The following is a 25432-nucleotide window of genomic DNA, read 5'->3' as shown; positions in this document are numbered from 1 at the left end:
ATCTTCCCATGTTCAAAGCTAAGGACTCTGCCTACAACTGGGAATGTCGTAAATGGAACTGGTGGTTAAAAAAAAAAAAAAAGCCATGGACATTTAAGCTGCTGATAAATCAATATGAATTAGCCCTGTTCAGACCACAGACTGTTACTGTGATGTAAAGTGAGGTGATTTAGGAGATAATTTAGAGGCACCTTGCACTTCCAAGGCAAAGCACAGCACCAGGAGCAGCAGTCAGTCATCTCCAGATAAAGTCACAAAACCTRGACAACAAGCCCAAGAGCTTTTGCCCTCTCTAGCTCAAGCAATAAACACATATCATGCCAATCAGTAATTTGCAATCACAGATTTTCCTTAAAGAGCAAATCCTCCTTCCTTAGACTGGTCTCAGTTTCTACAGCAAGGTTACTGATGATAAGCAAACTACTACTGCAACTACAGCCCAGCTCATGAAGCTCAAAGGAAACAGTGGYTTGCAAGGATTGTTGTATGAACTTCACCATGGGTGGACATCTGGCAGCAAAAATACTTCTGAGAGCAGTAAAATAATAAAGAGTGCATTATACTTCAGTGGCATCAGCTTCTTTCCCACATGGTATTAAGAGCAGCTGTGTTGCCAAGGAGAAGGGGGCCATCTGGGGTAGCATCTTGGCTGGGATTAGGTCTGCCACCAGCAAATCACCCAGCAGACTGTGTCCTGGAGTTGCCCAGGTGAGTTCTGTCCCTCCACGATGCTTCTCCAAAGCACAGCTCCTCCAAAAGATCCCTGCCGTGCTGCGGATAGCAGTCTGCTGTGGGCCTGTAAGCAATGCAACTCGCCGCCTGTGAGCAGTGCTTGCTGACATGCAAGAAATGCAGGCTGAGCTGTCTCAGGAAATCTTAGGAATATCCCTCCYTGGATCCTCCAACTGTGGAGCTTCTCCCTCTTACATGTTCCTGTCAGCTGCCACCAGGGACATCCAGGTGTCTGTGTACCCTGTGTCTGGGTAGCAACAGCTATTGGCATCCCCTTACATGTCCCTGTATGTATGTTCCTTAAGCTGTAGCACCCTTCAGGAGGCATCTGTGAGGCTGATGTCCCTCTTGCCCTGGCGTTGCTGTGTGTCTGTCTGCCCTGGTCACAAGAACTCTCTTCAGTATGCATCAGGGCTAAGCACACTCATATTGGTCTGTCAGTGAAGACACGAGGTTCTCACATCCCAGGTAAAACCTTGAAGAAGTTAGACCTATAGTAAACCAGGGGTAAGATTTACCTTGCCAGAACTTTGGATACATTTAACATAAAGATGTAAAACTGAGCTAGTCTAGACAACCGTTTTAATGTAGTGTAGCGAATCAGGCATTTTTGGAGCACAACTCATCTGACAATTTGTATGTCTACCTTCCAGTGGGGTGACTCATGCCTTACAAAGTACCTATTTCTCTCCATTGGCTTAGTCAATGAATCCTCCCCTAGATGCCAAAACAATTGAGCTGTATTTGCCTGCAACATTTCTTGCAAATACTTGCTTGAGTATATATATGTCAGTTTGGAATCAGTTTCCTTTGCATATTTATATTAATTGAAATAAATTCTGGTTTAAAACAAGTCCTCCACATTCTTATAAATACTTGCACATCTATTAAAGAGAAATAATTTCCAGAAAAGCAAAACTGTGTAGCCTGTGGAACACATGAGACACAGCACCTAGAGCACTGCTCACTGTACTGCAATTTGGCCCTGGATCTCCTTGGTTTTGCTGAATAGCATCCTATTGGAAAGGACCAGAGCTAAAATATCCGCTGGTAAGGCCTCAGACTGGTGGCCAGGTTGTGCTTCAGCACTTTCTCTGATAGCTGCAGTAATGTAGCTAGAGCAAGAGCCGCACTGTATTTTTTCCCCTGTACCTCCCCCATTAAGCCAGATATCTGAAGATTAACATCACTCTGTTCACCAGCATCACAGCAGCAAAGAAGGAAACTGAGGTATTTCATATAGTTATGAAATATTTCATATATATATATATATGTAATTCATATATCTTTGTCTCTGGTCAGGGAAGAACAGGGATGGTAGCACGGCTATCACAGATAGCACAAGTAAAGAGTTGTCTGGCATTTCTATTTAGAAAGCTTCAGGTTGGAAGAGACCTCTGGAGACACTAGTCCAATCGCCAGCTCAAGGCACTGGGCGCACTGTGTCAGGTCACTCGATCAGGCTTCCCTCACTCTTCAAGCACTTTCCTGGGACTGGAACTGTGACCAGACATTTTCCAGCCATGATACTTTTGCCATCTAAAGCTATTCCTACTTCAACACCAGTCCTGGCCATTGCAGAGCCCTCCCATCATAGGCATTTATATAGTCTCATAAGGAAGTGATGCAGCCAAAATATAACCTGGGCATCCAACATAGTAATTCTACTTTTTTTTTTTAGCTGGAAAAATGCCCCACTCTTATTATTTATCTACTTAATTCTGCAGTCTTACTCTGTGCTAGCAGAGAGAGACAGACAAAAACAAGCAGCCAAGAGGAGGGAAGGAAAAAGAAGGAGGAGGAGGAGGAGGAGGAAAATGTCTGTCTGCYAGAGTGCTGATTAATCAGCTGTGTGCCAAGCCCAGCCCTCAGAAGATTCATTTAATGCCCCTTTACAGCTACAATTTCCTCTCCTGTGAGSAGAACAAGAGTGCAAGGGTGAGGCAACCAACTTTCAAAATTGTAGATAAAATTAAAAGGCACAAAAAGTATTGCCTAGTATCTATTTTCACACTCACTTAACTCAATTGGAAAACGCTACCAAATGTATCAGAGCCAGGTGAATCTGCTAGAAAAGAGAACCTAGACTGRACAAATCATAAAAGAACAGAATTTTCCAGATGAAATAACCAGACTGGCTGAGCTACAGAACTCATGGTTTCCCCACCCAACATTTTGTGAAAAGACACTTTCTTCATTATTATATCAAGCCCAAACAAATCTGGAATGAACCTACGTACCTTGGGTCCAGCTTTCCTGTTTTCACAGTATTTCCACATTTGTCAGAAAGATTCAAGATATTATTCAGTATAACTGGCATGGAGAGCTACCTCTGATCAAATTCAACCTGTGCAAAYTCCATAGCAGTACTAAGTTCCTGCTGATACACTTAAATATCAGACTACTGAGCTTTATTAGTGCTACTGCCATCATGGAGAAAAGGCCAGATTCATCCCATCTAGCAACAGATATTTAATATTTGTTTTAATTAGAAGTCAAATCATACCAGTCTCTCTGTGCAGTCCACGAAGAGCAATAAGCACCTTCTGAAGATAATTCATGCAGATGCCTAGTTTATCATTTCTGTAGGAGCCCTACAGAGGTCAAGGCTGCTCTGAGAGCCCTGCTCAGGTGCTCATATTTGCCTCAGACCAGTGAGAAGCCACATGCATTCCTCTGTCATTTTGGAGACAAATCTCAGTCTCTCAGTCCTGCTGGCCTGAGTTCAAAACACAAGTTGAAAGCTGAATATGGACTGAACCAAAGTTTAAAGTGTCTGAGACTGTTTATAAAGCCAACCCAATATTGATGCTTGAACATATATTTAAAATTACATTGACCACTGATTTAAGTAGGACCAGATTTAAGTAGGACCAGATTTAAGTAGAGTATTCCTAAAAAGAGTACAACATTCCCATATAGACCCAGCAAGAGTTGAGGTCTCCTATTAGTCCTGATTCTCAACATAATCCTAACTTTGACATTAAATGTATCCTAGAAAGATTTCCAGTCCTACCAAAGGTGGAAGAAGGAATAAAATTCCTTCTCCTAATGGTAAAAATCCCCAGTATATTCCAGCAGTTCCATATAAACAGAAAAGAAGCATTGAGAGCAAGGAGTGGCATTAAGCAAAACCCTGAGTCAAACCTTTGGTCTCAGCCTACAGATATATCACTGATTGCAGGTTCAAACCTATGGGTGGCTGGRAGAGCCACAGTCGTAGATCAAAGATGTCTGGATACGTAACAGACACGTCATACACACGTTGCAGACGGTCTTAAATAAATAAAACTCCGTCCTAATGGTGCTTGTCATGGGTAATATCTTGAGCATAGTTGCATTTATTCTGCAGAAATACAATATGGGATTTAAAAATTAGTCTCCTCCAAGTTTTAAGAGTAATTTAGCTTTCTAGAACTGATTCTATGGACAAGGCCTGTATAATTAAGAAAAGTGAAAATATTCCAATTCTATTTCACTGCTAAATCATATCCCACAAATTATTGCCTTTTCAGAAAGTCAGACTCATCCTGCTAATTATAAATTGTCCTTCCCCAATTAGGTAATGAAAACAAAAACAAATGACTTCAKTAACAAATCATAGCTAAATAACACAGCTTGTATTGTGGATACCATAATGTAAACATACTTAAAGAATACGAACATGGAAAGAGTTGTCTGTTTGAATGTCCTGCACAAGTGGAAGAAGTTATACACACTGAGCAAAATATGGCCTACAAAAATAATTCAGGGCTAATATAAAATGTAATTAACAAGTCCTATTTCAGGAACTTTCAGCTCCAATGTGCTTTTATTTTCAAGACCTCACAGGAGCTGTGTTTTTACGACTAAAAGATTTTACAAGTGGGTAATTAAAGAGCTATCRATAGGACCAAGTAGAATACTTCTGTTACTGACTTACTATGGATGCATGCAGGCTGAAGGACCAAACTGAAAGCTGGTAACTCTGCTTCTGACCAYGTCACTGAGTATGATCTACAGTCTGCACAGCGACTTTAGGTCTCTCCCCCTTAACACAGAAGCTGAGCTCTTTTTTTGGCTGACTACACTAACCAAAGGTGACTCCATCAGATTTAATATTAATATTTATTTCTATTGCAAATAGTACAATTTCTTGCAAATAGTATCATTCTTCTAATCTTRATTTTCGTTCTCATGAGAGGTTTGAAGGACAGTCTGTACATTTAGGTAAGAGGGTAGCAGGTGGCAATGCTTAACAAGATTAAGCTTTGGGGTCTGCTCAGCAAAACACAGTGAAGATATTGGGACTGACATCCTTTATATCCAATAGGGTACAACAGAAAATCGCAAGGGATATTAAAAACAGTTAGTTTTGGACCACTGTGTCATTGTAGCCATTGTGTGATTTAAACTGTGCCTTTCCCCTTTCCACAATACCAGAGCACTTTCACTGCTGTGTAAGCTAAGGCTGCACYGTTTTGTCTACAAAATCTTTTTAGGTCTCTAACGCACACCCTGCACCTTGCTGATGCAGAATGATATAACCCTGACCACTGCTGACTCCATCYATAAGAGGGCACTGATATGCACCTCCTACAAACACGTCCAGCACCCATCTGACCCTGGGGATGGTCCCAGGATTGGCACTGCTAAAGTGTGCCCACTTCACTGACTGCAGCAGAAATGGGTCTGAGGCTGTTGGCACTACCCCAGGCACCTTCCCCTTCAGCCCAAATGACTAAACCCCCATTTACAGCAGGAACAACCAGCAGCACACACGTGGAGCAGGCCTGATGCTCACAGCTCTGGCTCTGTGTTCAGGTGCCCTAATCGCTCTGCCATCAGCTCCCTGTAGACTCAAATACATTACATTATTAATGGCTGGCAATAGCTGTTGGAAGCCATGAATGAGGCTTATCACCACCTTGAAAAAGAATGTATACTTTTTGTTTCGCAGTAGCTTTCCTGCAGCAATTATACCCAGCTGTGGTGGTAAATTACATTATGTGAAGAAGGCAATCAGATAGTAAAATATGTAAGTATTCCTATGCAGTGCGATTAGCAGAATAAGGGAATTGAAATTGTTCACATCTGCTATGCACACTTTTTCAGATTCTTAGAGAGAAGGATGATCAGATTGTGTTTTCTTATTAAAGAAAAATAAGAATATATTCTGTCAAGATCCAAGAGTAGATCAACCATTTCATTCTCAGTAGAATTCCAAAATACCAGCATCCAAAGGGTGGACAGCATGTCTAGCAAGATGTGTTGCAAAGCTCCCAGTACTTCAGAGGAGCAATGAATAAATGATCACAACAATAAAGCSGTCTTGTATGCAGACAACAGCTTGCCTTGATGTTTAAAATTAGTAAGTGCTATTTCCTACTGCAAATCAATTGGTTCTCCTGTGACAAGCCGAATAATGAAGTGCTGCTCCAGTGATCATAAGGTAGCAGCAAAAGGAATGGAATGTGAAAAACAGGTAAGGACGGTTCAGGACAATGAAAGGAATAAAATGATATCCCTGAGAAATGAAAGAAGCAGAAATTAAGTGCCTCTGCTTAATTAGGTGCCAATTAAGTGTCACTCCATTTTCATAGAGGAGTTTATCTTATATATATTTTTAAAGAACTAATAAACTCCTCTGGTCAAAAAACATTATCTTATTGGTCAAAAAACATTATCTTATATATATTTTTAAAGAACTAATAATGTTTTCCTGTTCTGCTACCTGTAGAGGAAGGCTATACAGCCTAGCTGACAATTCCAGCGACTTAGAACATAGCATTTTCAACAGCTAGATTGGCTAAGACCATCATGAAGGCACACATCAAATACCTAATGCTAGGAAATATGACTTCCTCCTGCTCCTCATATGATACTGCATTAATCTGAAAGCCTTTATTTTATTCATTCATTACCTCTCAAAAGAAAGGTTTTGAAATTAGATCTTTTTTTTTTTTTTTTTTTGCTTACTATTCCTAGTAGTGTAAGGGGCAGGATAAGGTAGTTTTTTAAAGGATACTCACATAAGCAATTCTGCTTCCCCCACTGTTGCTGTTTTCTATCACCTTGCAAAATCGTTGTGCAGACAGGACAAGCTAAACTTCTGTTCTATTGTGAGCAGTTCAACAGAGTGCTCAAGGCTTCCAGATCYAACGGGGCTCAACCCAGAGCTGCAACCCATCTCTCTCAGCACATCACAAATATCACCACCTAAAACCCAGAAGTGGGTTCCTCTAATCTTTGGGAGCATATGGAACCAATTACACAGAATAATACCCTGCTTTGTAGCTCAAATTATCATGCATAGATAGATAAAGAAACAAAATATGCTGCCATGAGATAAAAACAGTTGCAAAGGAAAAAAAAAAAAAAAAAAGAAGAAAACTGGAGAGGTCTAGATGGCCAGGGCAGACAGCATATTGCACAGAAGGAATAAAGGTGCAGCTTCCCTCCTGCTTTGCAGCTGGTTTAGGTTACTTGTTATTCAATATAGATTTACTTCCTAGAGTTCTGTACTGCTCCTTGCTGGTGGGAAAACTAACTTCCAGAAAACCGAAACAAATACCCAAGTAATGGGCTAAGCAGGCATCCAGGTAGAGCTGTTAACAGCTAATGGACAGAGGGCAATGCAGAAGAAACACAAGCCTTTATTTTCCTTTCTGAGCAGTACTCAGTTCAGCTGGCTGCTTCATTCCTGTCCAGATCAGCTAAATATTCTCTATGTCACCTTTGGTCAGACCTCACTTAGAGCTACACAGCTTTACTCCTATCCCTTTTGYTCTTCACGTTCATTCACGTAAGGTTCTCAGCAATTTGCACTGATTATCCGTAATAATGCGTTCTGAAGAAGGCTTTATTTTTATTTGCTCTGACCAATTCTGTGTCATTCCTGTGCTGCTAATAATTGCTCCAGGGAACAATATTCAGCAAATAGATCTCATGTCGTGTATAGCCAGCAGAAGCTGCTGGGTAATGTTGTTAAAGAGACAGTATCTGTTCCACTGCAGTGAAGACTCCTAGGCATAATCTTAGGTAACTAAAACACAGGTTTTCATTACCAGTTACCAGCTGACTACTACTATTACAAAAGAGCCTAATTCCTTTTTGAGCTTTCCGATCAATATCAGCTTGATAAATACTTTATCTATATCTCAAACAAATACAATTGGTTTATTTCTCTGTTTTAGATTCTCTTTATCTAATCTCTGCAATATTTTCCTTTCTCTTTCTTCTAGGRCATGTGCTTTTCAATGGAATAACACGTTTTGCGCTATTAGCAATTCTTTTTCTTAATTCTGTACTCTCAATATTTTGTTCATATGTAAAAAATAAGAAGCCTGAAAGCCTGAAAAAACACACTGGCACTAAATTAAAACTGCAGTAGAAAGCTTCTTAAAACACTTTTCAAACATGGTCTTAAGCTGGAAGCATGAGTACAATGTTTTTCTTGGCACAGATTGGTGCCTCTGAAACACACATCCACTATTCTTGATATACTCCTGTTTTCCTTGTATTTTTTTAATAGGATATGTCCCTTGGGAATGCATAGTGAGTCCGTTTTCAAAAAGCAGATCTGTCATCTAACTGTGGCATCTCTCCTCTGCCAAGTTTATGATGTATATTATTTGCAAGGCAAGTTTCAGAGATTTTCAGGGGGGTAAGGAAGTGCCACAGACTTTGATGCCAGATGTAACCTTTAGTCATAGCCCCAGATAGTATTAAAAATCAAGAGTTTTGTTCCAGGAAAGCAGAGTAAGCCAGTTTTCAGGCTCTTCAGATAATGTAAAAACCTGCTTGAAACAGTCTCACGGAATTCAAGCCAAATTCCAGCTGGCCTTTCCATACTTCCCTCTCCTTTATGAGCTGTTCAGAAATATTCCAAGGGCTAGCATTCTGTTCTAACAAAATTCTGGGGAGSGGGAGAAAAGAGTATTTTCACTCTTATTGCCAAACTTGGTTGACAGAAGATATATTGGACCTGGGAAGGAGAGAAGAACGGAGGGTTCTCCATTAAAAGAAGTTAATAAAGAGGACAGCTTCTGATCAGAATACCAAGCAACATAGTGTAACTTATAAAATTCAGCTTTAAGTACTGTCTTGTGAGTGTTCCAGTCTCACGATCTTTAAGCCAGTGTCAGGATTTTCTGGAGGGGCAGGCTGCTAACTTTGCCATGATCGGGCTGACTGTACTTTAAAAAAGTCTCCTTTACAAATGGTGGGAAGTTCCTGCAAACCGTTGGTCAAATACAACTGTGAAGATTACTTCAAGGCTCTCTGAAACTGAAATGCATTCAAGGGTAATTGCCAAAAGAAGAAAAAAGAGCTATGTAGGTCATTTGGAACAAATAGTTGCAACAGTCCTCCCAGATTCTTCCTGCTGCTGATACAACTTACTGGACAAAAGTTTTCTATTGCCTCAAAAATGTTCAAAATAAAATCAGGCTGCACTGGCAGAAAATTAAAACTTTCTCATGACAGCTCCAGAATATTCAGTGGATGTGACAGCCACACCTTTCAGCCAGCTTGTTGACAGCTCAGGTTCAAACTTTCTGTTGACACCCTTCTCCTGTTCCACAGCACTTCGGGATCTCCGGCAGTCAAGCGGGGGGAAAAAAAAGTATGAGGAAATTAAAAGAAAAACAGTTTCTGATTATATCAAGGCCTGTTGTTATTTGGCAGTCCRCTTGTACTCCCCACAAATCCAGTTTCTCTTGTCATCGCTCCTTTCTTGATTCACATATACAGCACATTTAGCACACTATCATAGATATATATTCTTAATTTCATTTTGATTCAGTCTTCTCAGCCTTGGGGAGCCACACGGTAGGAAAGCCTGTGTGTTTGCATGCATGTTGGCCCAAGCTCCAGGCTGTTTTGGGATTTTATAGGATTTATTAGAAGGTACTGTGCACTGCAATGCGTCCCAAACTCAGGCTTCATTTCTCTCTTTTTTTTTTCTTCTTCTCTAAACAAATGGAAATTAGTAGTCAGTATTGTTAATCATGAAGCAAACAGACTCCAGCTTTTTATGCTATGACAGAAAATCAGACAGCCTTCTTGCATAAGCTGTACATATATTGTGTTAAATTTGGTACAGAGCACACAAGCCTTCCTGGTTCTTGGCAACCTAATTCCATCACTACACACAGACGAAATGAGACGACTGGTGGCAGTGGGAGGGCAGGGAAGAAGAGTGGGTTTTAAATTACATACACTTGGTAATTCAGAGCAGAAATTAAGCCTAATAGGTACAGCTGCTTCACGGACACAGAGACGTTTCAAGTGGCCAACACTACCCTTGACAGCAGGTGGTGTTTTGGATAAACAGTTATCAGGAAATAGCAAGTGAAAGGCAAAAGAAACACACTTGGAAAAACTGGGCTGGAATTTGATCAAAATGTTTTCCAGACAGCTCAACTCCTAAGAGATTTTCGAGTTATTTCAGTTCAAAAGAAATATCCAACTGGGGAAAAATCCCAAAGACAAAGACCCCAGCAGCTGTAATGCTTAATCAGAAGGGCTTGGGATACCCTCATAATTATTTAAGCAAGCACTGTTTCAGCTTTAACTATCAACTTTGGAGCCTCACTGTTATATGTCAGCCTAGAAGAGCTGGAATGGATGAAGGAAGGGACAGGAGGCAGGTCACACAGCARCACTTTCTTCATCTATTGTGTCCTCTCAGGGGCACCTAACGTGGGTCCTGCTTACCCCCTCATCACATTAAAAGCACATTATAAATGAGCAAGGACAAGATGCAGTCGCTGTGAGAGACAGCCCTGAATGGGCGCACATCTAAGAACTGAATTCCATTTGCAGTGTTACTTTCAGTGTTGCATCCATGCTCCTAAGGCATTCAGAGGGCTGGGATCCTGGACTCTTACATGAAAGGTCACCTAGAGATTGAGACAGGATAAGGGAGACTAGACAGCAGCTTCATCGCTCAGGCACTGTGGAATTATTCATCTCCCAAGGAGAGCTATACAGGAAACAACCTTCTCAGAGGCCTTCCCAAGACTTTTGGATGAGTTCCCATTGGACTCAATCCCCACCACAAAGCTCACTATCTTCTACTCCGGATGTGAATCATGTAAGTACCTAGTTCACAGAGGATACAGATAATGTTCTACATTCTATTAAAAGACACCGTAAATGAAAACTGSACAAAAGTCATCTTTGGAGAGGAGGGCAGACAGAAAACCTTATGTAGCAGATGACAACCCTTACTTAATGCACTTCTGGAAGATATTCAGATGGTGACGTGCATTATATAAGAACCTAAACAAAACCTTACATGACATTGCATTACATTGACATAGTTTTCTAGGTAGAGGCACTGGCTGCAATTCATATAAACATACCCATGGAAAARTAATATCTCATCCACGTATACAAGATTTACCAAATAAGAAGAAGTTATAACTTGAAGAATAATAACTTGACTGTTATCATAACAAGTGCTTCATAAAGAATGGTTATAGAAAACAATATCCAGTATTTCCTAATAGCAAATAGCTAATGTGGATTGATGAGGGTTTTATTAAGTTATTAAGTTGTTGTCTGCCTTGCAAGGTAACCATCTTACTGTACGGATGCTAATCTACACACTTCTGTGGTGCCCTATGCAAGTCTAGGTTTGGTAACGCTCTGTATTTTTACTCTGATCCAGTACCAAAATATATTTCACACTGTCCTTATTCTTTCTTTGCTCTATGCAAAGCTGTATCAGCGGCATTTAAATCTCAACATCCCCAAAGAAACTCCAATTAACATTTAAACTATGAAGAATATTTATAAAAGAATTATGGTGTAGCACTCAACCTGCTAAGCAAAAATTCAAAACACTGAGACTACATGTCAAACATTACCAGATGGAAAGTAGAGGTCACCAGCAGCCTGATGTGTAAACATGGTTAGGCCTTTTGTTCTTGACAGGTAAGAACTAAACATCCATTAAAAATCTAGCCCACATTGGTAACTGTCAATAAACTTGTATATTTGCACAATATCCTAGAAGAACGATTAATAAGCCTTTTTTTGAGAATTTAGAAGCATAGCTTCCACTATATTTCAGGGTCTATAAGCTCGAGAAAGAATAGTACATCAGATCCCAGTGAGTTCAACATGAACTCAGTGAGCAAGAGCTCAACACAGAATTTTTCTTTTCTTCTTTTTCCTCATGTGCTGCAATAAAAGACATGAAGCACTCAGACAGCTTGGGCAGAGTGGATAAAGGGAAGGAACTGAGGCAGTTTCTGCTATTACAATACACTCATCATAAAACAATTTTTATTTCTCCAGCCCTTGATCATTACTCTCTAGTCCAGATACGTGTGTTAGGTTTGGCCCCTGTGTGCTTCTGCAATCTGCTCAAACAGCTCTTTCAACCTGTGTCTCTACTGTGGGAACCAGCAGGGTTTTGCAAATYGCAGGCGCCTACCAGGCATGTCTTGTCTTGACGTGTGGCACATCAAGACTTGGGGCATGTTATTGGCACTCTGACATACAAGGAAAAGACATGAATAGAGATCATTTTCTCTGCCTTTTTTTCCCCCACAAACTCTAGTTTCTATAGGAAGAAAATATAGATAAGCAGAGTGGGAGGCCATTATAATGTGGCCCAGTAGATGCATGACAAATCTAGACCTTTCAAGAAACATAAGAAATAGAAGATTCAGCTTTCATAGTAGTGCTTATCCATGCTTTTGCTCATCTTTAAAGGAAYAGTCACATGACAAAGTTATAGGCAACAACATACTTCATTTTTGTGCACATTTCTGCCATCTCAGCAACAGACAGGACTCTCTCCTGCCTAAMCATTTTGTAGCAGTACTCCTTGGCAGGTTCTCCGTACTGTCAAGGCTGGGAGCAGAGCTCTCATAGGACACAATCATGTGGACTGTCATACAGACAGGACAGTGTGTGCTGTGATGACTKCACATGCACACCCAGAATTGAAAAGGTCCAGAAATACTGCATACATACCCAGGGATACACTTTGCAGATCAGAACAAAGGTACGCTGACCCCATCTCAAAGGCTGCTGGGTGTCAATCTAGGCCTATGGCAGGCCAAACATTTTGGTCTCTGTCATACGATCTARTTGTGGCAGCTTAACAAGTTATTGCCTGTCAGATTAACCATGCCAACTATCCATGTACATGTTTTCAATTCACCCCTAATATGAAGTAAGGTGACTCACTTATATGTCTTTCACTGAGACTTAAGCTAATGCACATCTCTGCACCACTGGGGTGGACTAAGTGTGCACATATGTACAATTCCTAAAAGCAAAGCTCTTCTCCACGGCATCTTTTCAAGCAACTGCAATCCAGTCATCACCTTAGTAACTGAATGTACACACAAATAATGTTCATATTGAGCCATGCAAGTAACTATTTATGAACTGGATGAAGATGGAAATGGTTGGCAATRCCACTCAACTTTGGGAGAGTGTAATTTAATTTAGGCTTAAAACTGCCCTTCACCTTTCACCAACAGAGTTATAAAGCTCATTTAAAAAATTTAGATTGCTGATGGAGCAAAAAATCCCAAGGACATATTCAAGATACGTATCTCAAATGCTACTTATAATTATTACCATTAAAAGTCAAGAGCCCATTGACTGAGTTCATCTCTTAGACAGTACAGACCCTCTGTAATTTCTGCCTAGTGTGAGCCTGAGTAGGGCCGATAGTATTCCTCCCAGCAAGGGCCTTGTGCTGCCATACATCCCTGCCTCAGCACAGCTCACCACTGCTCTGTGGTGTGCCCACACTGCGAACAACATCCATGCAGTTCACACTGCTCTTGTTCTACCAGCTGAAGGTCATCTCCARAGTCCAAATGCATTACAAAGAGTTTTGCACTAGAAAGCTCTTCCAAAACCCACATGAGTGGGCATACCTTCTAACACACACAGCCTTTTTCCCAAGGCACCGGRAGTTAATTGATACTCTACTCAATGATTTCTTCACTATTAGGGTACAGATGGAGAAGAATTCTCTTGGAAAATTATGKTTTTTTCTAAATTCACTATTACACATTTCATAAAAATCAGAAATATATTCACTGAAGTAAAAATTCAACTGCACTTGCCCGGTGAATAAATAYATGGCTTGTTTTATAAAGAATATGGCTCTCAAATTATCAGCTGCATTATCTGGACAGTTTCTAATTGTATACCACTTACCCAAAACATGTTATTAACTGTTGTATTCTGGGTGTGTACTAAAAAGTGACCAGATATTTATCACTATAATATTTCTACCACAGAGTTAGCAGACTCACATAAGTACCCAACCTGCTGTTCTTACAGTGTGACATTATCCTTTCCCACAGTGTCTCTGTCATTTGCCTTAGGTCTAAACTTTGGTTTACATTAGGAAAGAAACCCAGCTCTCTTGACTGAATTCACGATTTTGCACCAAGRCGACTGTAATGATTTAAGTCCTAGTGTGGATATATACGGTTGTATTTATTTCATTGCATTGTAGACATCTGAAAGCTGTATGTCTAAATCTGATTTGTGTTAAGCAGCTTGTAAAGTCAATGCAGGGTGATTTCTCTGATTTGTCTCAGACATCTTACATATATATATTGAAATACTGATAGTTCTGCCACTGACTAAAAGGAAGYCCAAGATAACTGACAAATTAATTTGCATCTAAATTTGGGCAGAAAGATCACATGTATAGCATCAATGAGCTTTATACAGGGAGAGGTTTTCTTTTTCCCTGACCAGAATAAGGTATGCCAGTATAAGCATTCCCATTTAAGTATAGCTGCATCCCACTGGGATTTAGGCTGCTTGGACTGCTCTGAAAAATAAATGCCAGTGCAAAAACGTCCTGTGGTATTTCAAAGTGTCTGTAGCCTGCCTCTGCCACYAGAGAAAGAAGCAAATACCATACCCCAGACTTTCAAAATCCCTGTCCTGAAGAATAATTTATTATTTGAAAGAAAGAATTTACATGGCCCCAGACTATAACAACTCAGTTGACAGACGTAGTTTGCACATAGTAAGTTTTCCTTGGCATCTAATAGAAACCAGGGCACAATGTCTCACTGTGGCAGCTCTCTAGATCTAGCTCCTTTTCCTCACTTTCTCCACACTGCAACATGTTATGTTGAGATCCTTCAGCCTCTTCTATAAGTAAGTGCTTCACATGATCATATTACAGGGCTCTTTCCTGCTCCTTCTCATTCCCATTCCTGTCCCAGGAGGACCACCTCTTATCTCTGCCGTCTGCAGGAAACTCTGATCCACCTCTCTGGGAATGCTGATGTTTCTCTCTTGTGGTTATCCCAGCCCCATAGTGATCTTCACAAAAGCACTGACCAACCAGAGAGTCAAGAGCCCTTTTATAGTCCTGTCACCCTCAAGGCCAGCCAGTTTCCAGCTGCCAGCCGGGATGTATTTTCCTTGTTAGGGTCTCAGAGGCAAAGGTAACTGATAGGTTACGAAACAGGACATCAGATGGTTTCCAGTGTCATGATGGGTCTGGAATGGGTTGGTCTCCCCTCACTGTACTAACTGTAGAGTGCTCCACAAGGACTGGGATGAGCAGCATGCGAGCTAGGTATTGGCCTCAGAGATCTTGAGGTTTTTCAGTTTTCTAGTTCTATGCCATTCCAAATTAAGAACAGCAAAAAAAAAAAAAAAAAAGAGATCTTGAGGTTTTTCAGTTTTCTAGTTCTATGCCATTCCAAATTAAGAACAGCTAAAAAAAAAAAAAAAAAAAAAAAAAACCCACAAGTTGTATTTTCAAAGTGTTGAAACCAATTAATAAATCGCTAAAAAAGAAAAATCCTACATTCCCAGCAGCAAATAGACAAACTTCTGTTGTTGTCATGCGGAACTCTGTGCCCCACTGCCCGCTCCAGAAATTAAATAACTCTTTTTATGTACATTTGTGAGACACCTTATCCATCACAACCTAAGATTTTCTTAGGATATAACTTTGTGAAACCCTTTCTTTTAGTCACCCTTTCTTTTCATCCTCACTGAGTGATTTTTTCATGTTTCAATTAGTCTGAGAAGGGGGATGGAGAACTTCTGTTATACAAATATAAGTTATCATATATGTATTACATTTAACCAAGTAAAGAGACGGGACTTTCATGAAAGTTACATTTTCTCCCTGGAAAATAACAAATATGAGAACAATCAAGATTTTCACGTCGTGACAAAAGAATACAAACTATGCTGGCAGGAAGGGTGGAATTAATCTAATCCATAAGTCKAGAAATCAGATGTCTAAGTGTAAGGTGATTTTCAATTCTGTGTTTGTGAAGATTGACAAGTCTCCTTGCATCTTGCCAAAGAATGGGACTACGGTCAGATTAATTGCTTTCTGCATGGAAAACTCTTTCTCTTTTGCCTATAAATAAAACCAAGAAAGATGAACTTAGATTTGGATGTTTCATTTTTGGACATCAAAACTGAGTGAGTTTTGATACGATTTGATTTGCAAGCAGATAATTAATTCTAAAGCTTCAAAATGACTTAAAAAGAGCCCAAGAGCCAAAAGAACCAGGAAATCCAGTCACCTGAAATGAGATAAAAAAAATAATGTCTTTTATGCCTACAACATATGGTGAGCAAATGTAATCAMATTTGTAAGAATCTATTCTTCTATCTAATCTGAGACAGAGCAACTATTAGAAACAATGGTCTGTTGGTGGCTCCAAGACAACAGCTTTAGTGTGCAGACTAATAATTAGATTGCAACAGGAGGAATCATGATATACATAGACTCAATGACTTAGGAGTCATTTGAATTCATCATACCAACATACTTTTCTGTATTTCATGATCCCAAATGAAACTTCAAAAATGTTACACAGAAATCCTAAAATTGGTTAAAACACATAACGACAATAAAAAAAGGAAAATACACTGTATGTATTTTAAAATATAAAAGATGAAGTAGTAAGTGTGCCACAAAGCACCTTTGTTCTTTGTTAAATTGGAGAAATGCTCCACAGAAAAGACATTGGCTTTGTTTTCTGAGAAATGCCTTACATTATGCATCTTAAGTTGGGAAGGAAGCAATGAAATTTCCTTATGTAACAGTCTGAAGTGGGAAAATAAAAAAGGTCATGCATCCCCTAAACATAGTAGGCAATCTGTCCAAACTCTGCAAAAATCAAATATTTTAGGAACAGAAGGTTCATCTCTTCAAAACGACAATTCATTTCAGTGAATCCATTGAGACAAAAGCTGCAACATACTGTGGGAGAAAAATCATCAGCAAAATTTACAGCTGGGAATGCCTGACATGCCTAGGAACAGTTCCCAAGAAAATGCAGACAGGTCTGGCAAAGGCAGCTTTCCACATTTGCTAATGTAATGTTATTGGTACATCTATTGATGCATAATGGATTTTACCGGTTTTTAACCATTTTTAATCAGGAGGTCTACAAAATTATTTACTTTTTTACAATATTTCCAAATGTGGAAGTTAATTAAATGGCATGTTTCAGATGTATAGTTCTAMTTTCTGTCATGATTGCCTAATTACTCAGCTTTATCTATTGAAAGCCAACTGTTATCTTACAGAAAGATATTCAAGCCAATTTAAAAATGTCTGCATTTGCTCAGCCAATCTAAATATCAGATATTTTCCAGAATCATAAAAGTAGATTTAAATGACTTTCCTGGGACTGAAAAACAATGCTGTTAGCAAGCATGATACATTGTATTAAATGTTTTAAGTTCACAATAGGAGAATTACACCTCAAATATTATAATGCTTCTAGAACATAACAGCAAAATTGAGTCTTGTTCCAAGATACTGCAGAAAAAATCTCCTCAAGATTTCCACTACTTTTTTCAGATTTATAATTCATTCCTTTCTGACATATTTCAAAGAAACACTATAATCTACAGTTCTGGACTGTGATTGAATTTATCTACTTTTAATTAAGCAGGATATTCAAATTCCTGCCTAATTTTGTATTTTCTCTCACAATAAACATAACATAATTACATAATTTCTGAGGTGGCTAAAGACTGTCAATGCCACCGGTGGCTGTGACCCTGGGTAGGTTCCCACATAGTTCCCACTGCTGAAGTCTTCTTCTGATTTGACAGTGAATAGGASTATTTAAGAGAACTTCTCTGTTTCTTATATTTTAGAGAATGACTTGGTGGTTTTCTGCCAACCAAAACATTCAGGCCAGTTTCTGAAGGGAATACAGCTTGCATTACAGCATAACCCTTTATTTTTCTCTTCTTCTTCCTCTCCCTTCTTCCTCTTTCTCTCCTTCTCTCTTTTTCTCTSCTATAATAAAGCCCTTCTGAAGCACACTGTTGCTTTACTGTGATGTACCACGATAGTGTTTGAGTGCAGCTGTCATACRACACATCCACTCAGCTCTTACCAAGTTATTTACTCCATTCAGCTGTGATATTTTTATGATATCTGAAAGTGAGGTGACATAAAAGTGAATGAACAACTTCTAACAACAATCAAAATGCAACACACCTATGCCTACCTTTATCACTCATGCTGGTCAATGTGATAGGATTTTTCTGATCATRGAAATTTATTTAAAAATTAAAATAATATTAAATATCATTTTATAATAATAATGCCTAAAACTTGCATAATTAGGCATTTATGAGTGCCACATATAATGTCTTTGAGCTCCAAAGACCCTCCTCAACAAGAACCTTGTCACTTAAGCTGTACAACATGCTGACTAATTYCACATGCAAGATTTAGAGGTAGTCTCCAAAAAGTGATGGGCTGAGCAAAAGCACTGGGCAGGATTCATATTTTAATAGCCATGAGACTTATAAAAATGCATTTTTTTTTCCTATCCGAGGAGGAGATTTCAATCTTATGCTCTGTGGGCTGACTTCAAATCCCTACCTCTAACTCAGGGAAAATATTTATTATAACTGAAAAGTAACAGCTGATTTTCATCATCATTGTGCACCATGGAACACCATGGTTTCTATTAGTCTCACTCCACGGTTCTTATCTGTTCTCATTTATTCATTCTTGTCATTTTTGCTTCTTTCAATTAATCTACTGCACTTTCTCTCACTCCATCTGTGCTCCCTACATTCCATGATTTTGTCTTTACCCACTCCCTGAATATGCTTCTCACTACTGTAAATCTTTCATCCTAGTTTTGCCTGTGTGCCTACTGGCTCTGCTGGCTCTGACACTCCAGCAGTTCATCCTGCTCCACCTTCTCCCTATGCTCTTCCTTCCTCTCCTCCCTGTAATGACTGCTTTCCCTAAATTCCAGTCATTAGAGAAGTCAGGAAAAGACAGGATCATAAACCACATGGAAAAAACTAWGTTCCTTCTACTTCCCACTTTAAGATAATCTCTATTCCAGGTGGTTATACATGTTACCTGGTTGTGAATTGCTAATGTGCTCTAAAATTAGGCAACAGAGTGTAAGAATATTCAATTACAGAAGAGAGAGAGACACTGCAAAATTAATGTGTTGGTTGTTAGAGCTGGTTGCCACACCTATAATTAGCACCGTCTGACAATTCCCATACTGAAAACTTTGCCAGATTTCTGTCGCTGTAACTTACATTTTCCAGCTGGACATCTGCTTTAAAAGACTATCTGTCAAGAGAGTTTAACAGTGTCTAAAAATAAATCCAAAGAAAACCATGCTTTACTCACATTTAATGCCAATTAAAGAATGCAGGTAAACCTTTTCTTTTGAAAACTTTTTATTTAGTGACAGGAGTTTGAAGCTTAGCAAGGAATTACCTGATGAAAGAGAAAAGGTCTTTTTTTCACATACATGGAAGGCGAGAAGATGGGAGATATTCCTCGTATAGAAACATTATTGATTGAATTTTGAAACTAAGTAAGAAATATGAGGCTGGTCAAGAAAGAAGGGGGTGGGGAGGTAAGCAGGAGGTGCATGACTGACCAGCAAAAAACTGTCTTCAAAGGCAAAAGGCTCCGTGCCCGGTAGGATGTGGTGCCCTCCAGAGCATTCATCTCATCACTGTCCATCTGTGGCAAACATGACACAGACGGATCCACCCTCTGCACGCTGCTTGCAGCACACAGGAGGGATGAGAACATGCCCCGTTAATGCAAAGGCTTCAGAGGACCTACATAAGTATCTGTGTCATTGCCATGTGCTGGAACTGTTTCTTAGTGCTTGTAATTCAAATGAAGGAGGCATCATACCATGAAATACTTTCTATTTGCCTTTTTTAAGTGCTGTGAAATGGCATCAACAAACCTGTCACAGCAAAAAAAAAAATCTGAGGCTGCAGAATCAAGCATCAAAGAAATCACACAATTGCTTGCACCACCTTATTTCATCTCCTTGTGCTACAACATATATGCTCTGTAATATAATCTCTAATTGCAGGAATATATATCTTTTCTTTTTTTTCAGAGTCTGTGCCTCATTCAGTGCACAGAAGGTCCTGCTCTGAAGTATCTTCCGCAAAGCGCCTGCTCTTCCACCTTGCTCTTTGGCTGCAGTTGTAAAATACGTAGTAAAGCAGATTTATAACCTCCAGAAGAGGAAGGATCATTCCACTGCTGAACACATCCGAGGGTAAATGGATTCTATATTTGTCTCTGCTGCAGACTTCCACAGAAGGTGTTTTATGGACCTGTGTTATTTCAGGAATATGTATAACTCCCTAGTACACATAAAGAGCAAAGTGCCTGTGGTTAATAAATCCCTTGACTTGGCTTGTTTCTCAGCCTGCCTGCCACCTTGTCCCCAAATAACTAAACCTGGAGCCTGAAGCTCCCCTGGGTAGAATACACACTGGTCATTCCCAGACTTTGGCACTGGAGCGGGCTGGACTGCAATGTCCTACCTCCCAAAACTGTAGCCAGGGGTTTTAGCCTGCAAGTCCCCCAGCACCGGAGCGAGAAGCAGTAGCTACACGGAGATCAAGGTACTTCTACTGTAAAAMGTTTTTACAAAAACAATATAAGAAATACATCATGTTTAAATATCTAAGTGCAAAGTTGTAAGCAAAGACAAAATGGTCTGAAATCAGCTCTGTTTCCTTCTTTTGGTAAACCTGGATAGCCACAGCATGCAAGTCATCCCGTGACGAATGCAGACATTTGTCCATCAAAATGCCAGGAACCTGAGAGCAGTTCCTGCCCTTCCTGTCCATGCGCACCCTTAGGCCTCCCCCACACTGCCCAGGCTCAGTCCCCATCAGTCCAGTCCGAGGGCCATCACTCCATGCCCTGCAATGTCCCAGCCATGACTCTCTCCCGCTTCCGCCCTGTCTTCTGCATGGACTTTGGACCACATCGTAACCTTGTCTCCAGTCCTGTCTCATTACCAGCAGCCTCCGCTGCCCACTCTGTTCTGCCCCTGTGGGATTGTGCCCCACTCCCGAGGGCACTGCCTACACCATGTCACCCTCTGATCTTGGGCCTCCTGACCTTTAGGGACCAGCTCCACTGCTCCTAAGCACAGAGGAAAGATGTCCTATGGACCACTAGACAGAAAAAAATTTGAATTCACCAAGTCTTCAGATAAGAGCTGAGTCAAGCTTTCTCAATGAATTATTCTCCAGAATATCAGGTTAGATAGACACTGCCCTAATCTTAATTTATCCAAAACAGAGCCTTTCCAAATACTTTTTTTTTTTCCCATTTCATAAATCTTGTTCATCTTCTATTAGAATCATCTGGTGACTCAACATCCATTTGAGTCAATGTTCCTTGTTCATCTCCCACATACCTCCCCTTTTTCAGGAGTATGAAGTATCACTAAAACACCTTTTCCAAAACGCTTTGAAAATGCTTTGCAGTGTTTCAAATTCCTCCACCCCCAAACACCTTTTGCTTTCGGAAACTGTATCTGAGTTGGACCCTGGCACCTATAAAAAGCACTCTCTTGAGTGCCATCTGTCAATGAGTCTTCAGCAAGGCTATGAAACAGGGGCACTGACAAACACATGCCAAAACACAAAGCGCGTCAGATTGAGCGTTTACAGAAAATAATCCAGGTTATATAACCACGGCTGCAGTCTTATATGGTTCCTCAGCCTCTCTTGCGTCAACCTCCTATCAGAGCTGGCATTTGCTCTTGGCTTTGCTCCTTTTCTCTGTCAGTCAGACTCAAAAAAGAGGATATCATCTGCCCCCCTGTCAGTGTTAACACCACTGTCAGGATGCTGAGTGGCCACAGCAAGTRCAAACACGACGTGTGATGCAATTGGAGGTAAGGAGAGACGATGGTTTCCAGGAAAAATGTTCTCCAGGCAGACGTAAGCACTCTAAACCTAACACAGGAGAGAGAGAGGCTGTAGATTAGGTGATAGGGCAAAGGCCTGAGAGGTAGGATGCCTGGGTGCTAATCCCAGACTGGCTTCTTGTGCGCTGTGTGACCTTGTCCGTTCATCTCAACATGCCCTTCCATCCTTTTGTWCACCTTAGCTATTCCAGATATGTTTGACAAATCCTGCTACCTTTCCCAGCACTGTTGCCACAGCACGATCACCTCCAGTGCCTAGGCACATTCCCACATGGCACATCTCCACCCAGCAGTGCCACACCACACTAACGTGCATGCATTGCCGAGCACCGCTGGCTGCTCGAGAGGGAGTCATGATGTTCCTTGGCAGCAGCAGCAGCTCCTGGCTCCTGTGCTGGGCAGTGCACAGGGGCAGCAGGAGGTACCTGGAGGTTTAGGAGCAGCCAAAAGAGCTCTTTCCAGGCATGCCGTCATCCCCCCGTGGAATCTATTTCCAAAAACCTCATGGGGAGCTCTTAAAAATAACCATCTTGCTGAAGACAGCAACAAAGACAGTGGTTTTTTTTTCTGACTTCAAAGAATTAATGCTTTCAGTTTTATTTATATTTTTAAAACTGAACGGGCAAGGAAGGAGTCATGAGGCAGAACTGTGAAAGCTGCCTCTGCAGAAATGTTTATTACACATCCTATTTTTTCCTCCTGGGGGGAAAAGCCATCACTGGGAACAGAGACAATCACTAGGCTGCCATCCATATGCCTCAAGAACTTCCCTCAGTGAAATGAACAATGTTAGTGATAGGCTATGATATGCAATAATGTGTCTCCGATTGTCACTACACCCAGCGATTCATGTCTGGAAGATGGAAGGATGAARATAATTCTTGGAGAGTGCAGCAGACAGAACACGTGAGTTCTCAGCTGAGATTTCAGGACATAAGATATAAAATGAACTATTAAAATTGGAAAGGATGAGTAATTACAGCACACTCTTCCAATGTAAAATTTTGCTTTTATTTCAGAATTTCTGTCCCCTAAAATAGAACTTAAAAAATATTTTTATAATTGAGAATTTGCAGTTTATCTCCTGTTTTGTTTAGAATATCTTAAAGCTAGAATAGCAATGCAGCAATAGAGGTACCTGCTGTTTTGGTTCAATGGACATGTTAACTAAAAATACACTTACTGGACTGAAAAAAAAATAAAACAAACAAACAAAAAAAAACCACTGCAGAGTCTTTTGAAAAAAAGCAACCACAAGAATGAGTAGAAAAGGGAAGATTAAACAGAAATTTCACCACTATTCCCAAAATGGAAAAGGGAGAGAGAGTGAGCAGTTCTGTTTCCTCATGGGAAAAGCCCCAGGTGAGACAGAGGGAGATAGGACTTTAAATAAATAAACAAACAAACTTCTTAATTCCAAGACAATTTAAAAAATTTACCCCATTTTTTTTTTCACACCAAAATGTTGCCAATATGGAATTGTTCTCCTCCAAACTTTGTCATGAAAACAGCACTGTCCAGTGGAAAACTTCTGTCAATATGCTCCAGCCACCTCTATCCAGCAACTTCTGTTGCCACGGAGATAGTCTCAAGGCTACAAACAGAGCATTAAAAATACCCTTTCTCAGCCAAGTTGCTCACTCTGCAGAGGAGCTGGTCAAATCACCACTCCCTAAGCATTTGCCTGTGAGGCAGGAGTGGAGAGCAAGTCTGAAGTGGAGATTGCAACATTTTCCAGGTAGTTTGAGTCATTTTATGAGATAGTTAATCTACTTACAAACAGTTATTCTTGACTTCATTTTTTAATTTATCTTCCTTTTCTAGATAATCGTATCTGGAAATCTCTAGGCCATGAGTAAATGTTTAATAATGTTTTCTTCTAAAGGTAAAGTGCCTACTTGCTGTCCACTTCTTCGTCTACATTTTAAATGGCACCCCTGCTATGGCTGTTGATGTGGACTGTTCATGTGGGCAGTCCAGATGTGGACAAGTCTTGAGCTCCTCAACACACTGAACGTGTACCAATACTCCTTAGACTCAGAGCCGTGGGAACAAGTCCTTACAACTGGGCTTTTTTCCCTTGCAAAAAAAAAATAATATGGCTTTTTCTACCTTCAGTTTATACGGCCTTTATCGCCAGGTCTATTTTTAGAGAGCAGGGTATGGTAAACTGCAGTTAGCTGTTGATACTGAGCTGTGCTGGGTGAGAAGCAGGTTCCAAGCCTGATAATTAAATTTTTTTGTAAGTAGTGCTTGAAGTTTGAACTTTCAAAGTATAGTTGGTGTCTGTCTAGACTCTCAGGGTCACAGCCTTTCCTGTACATGTGCATATGAAGGCTCACACTCTTCATTCACATAGTAGTAATGGGCTACACTGCCCCTGACGTAGTAGAAATAAAACAGTAAGATGTTTTAAGCAGCATCCCTCACTGTTCTTACTTTGCAATATATCCACTGAGCCTCAAGGAAGAGCCCTCCTCACATTGTAGGACAAGGCAGACCTACCTTCTGCTTTTCTTCATTTAGTAAGAGACTCTCCCACAGCTCTTTCTTGAGTCTAGAGGTCCCTTGTACTTCAGAGATACCTTTCCTCCTAGCATAGCTTCAAGGAAGCTTATCCATTATCCTCTCCAAAAATAGCTCCTTCCTACCCATCACAGAGCTTTCCTCACCRCTCCTTGTCCTAAATTCATCCAGCCCCCTCTTTTGGGTTTACAGATTTTCAGCAGTATAGTGATTCCCCTCTAGGGCAAAAGGAAATGAATCAAAAGTGTCATGGCCATGGGACGTTAAATCCAGTATGAATTCATCCTGCTGGTTCAAATACAATAAAGCATTTTGATGGATTAACTGTGTACTAGCAGACTTTATGGCAGATCAAGCACTGCCCATCTTTGTACAGTCACTGCAAAATCTAAATAAACAAAACAAGCAACATCCAACCAGAACAAGTCCAATAGAAACACRGTTACATGTCTTGCTGGGATATCTGAGGGTACACAGGTCTGGCAGGAACACCTGTGGTACCAAGGCCTGAAGGATTTCACACCCCACTGGGAAGGGAGAGACTCTCCCCTGGATTATGGGATAATGATTTGGCCTGCTCTCTTGTGGGGCAGCTTCTGCTCGTCTACCCAGCTCCACCTTTGCTTCGTCTTCTTTTCAAGGGTATGGGGAAGGGCACATGCCCAGCAATGCTGGCTAACTGGTCGCACGTACAGGGCCTGGTCTCAGCCCTCTAGAGCAGTTTCATCACTGTAATGAGGGGTGGACTAGACCACTCCTTAGAGACAATATCTGAACTCTTCAGAGCCAACCATTCACAATGATTAACAGAGTCTGTCATTCCACCTGCAAAGCAATTGATAATATGTTATCACTCCTCAAACATGTCTTTAGATCGGAGTTTTTAGCTACCAATGCTTTTATAGCTTCCCCAACCTTTGGCCATAATCTGCTTAAGTAATTCAATAAAAATA

This window comes from Nothoprocta perdicaria, unplaced genomic scaffold, assembly GCF_003342845.1.
Source record: "Nothoprocta perdicaria isolate Ctin4 unplaced genomic scaffold, notPer1 scaffold_160, whole genome shotgun sequence".
Classification (NCBI taxonomy): Eukaryota; Metazoa; Chordata; class Aves; order Tinamiformes; family Tinamidae; genus Nothoprocta; species Nothoprocta perdicaria.
The sequence above is the reverse complement of the archived record's forward strand: the minus strand, read 5'-3'. Positions refer to the sequence as shown.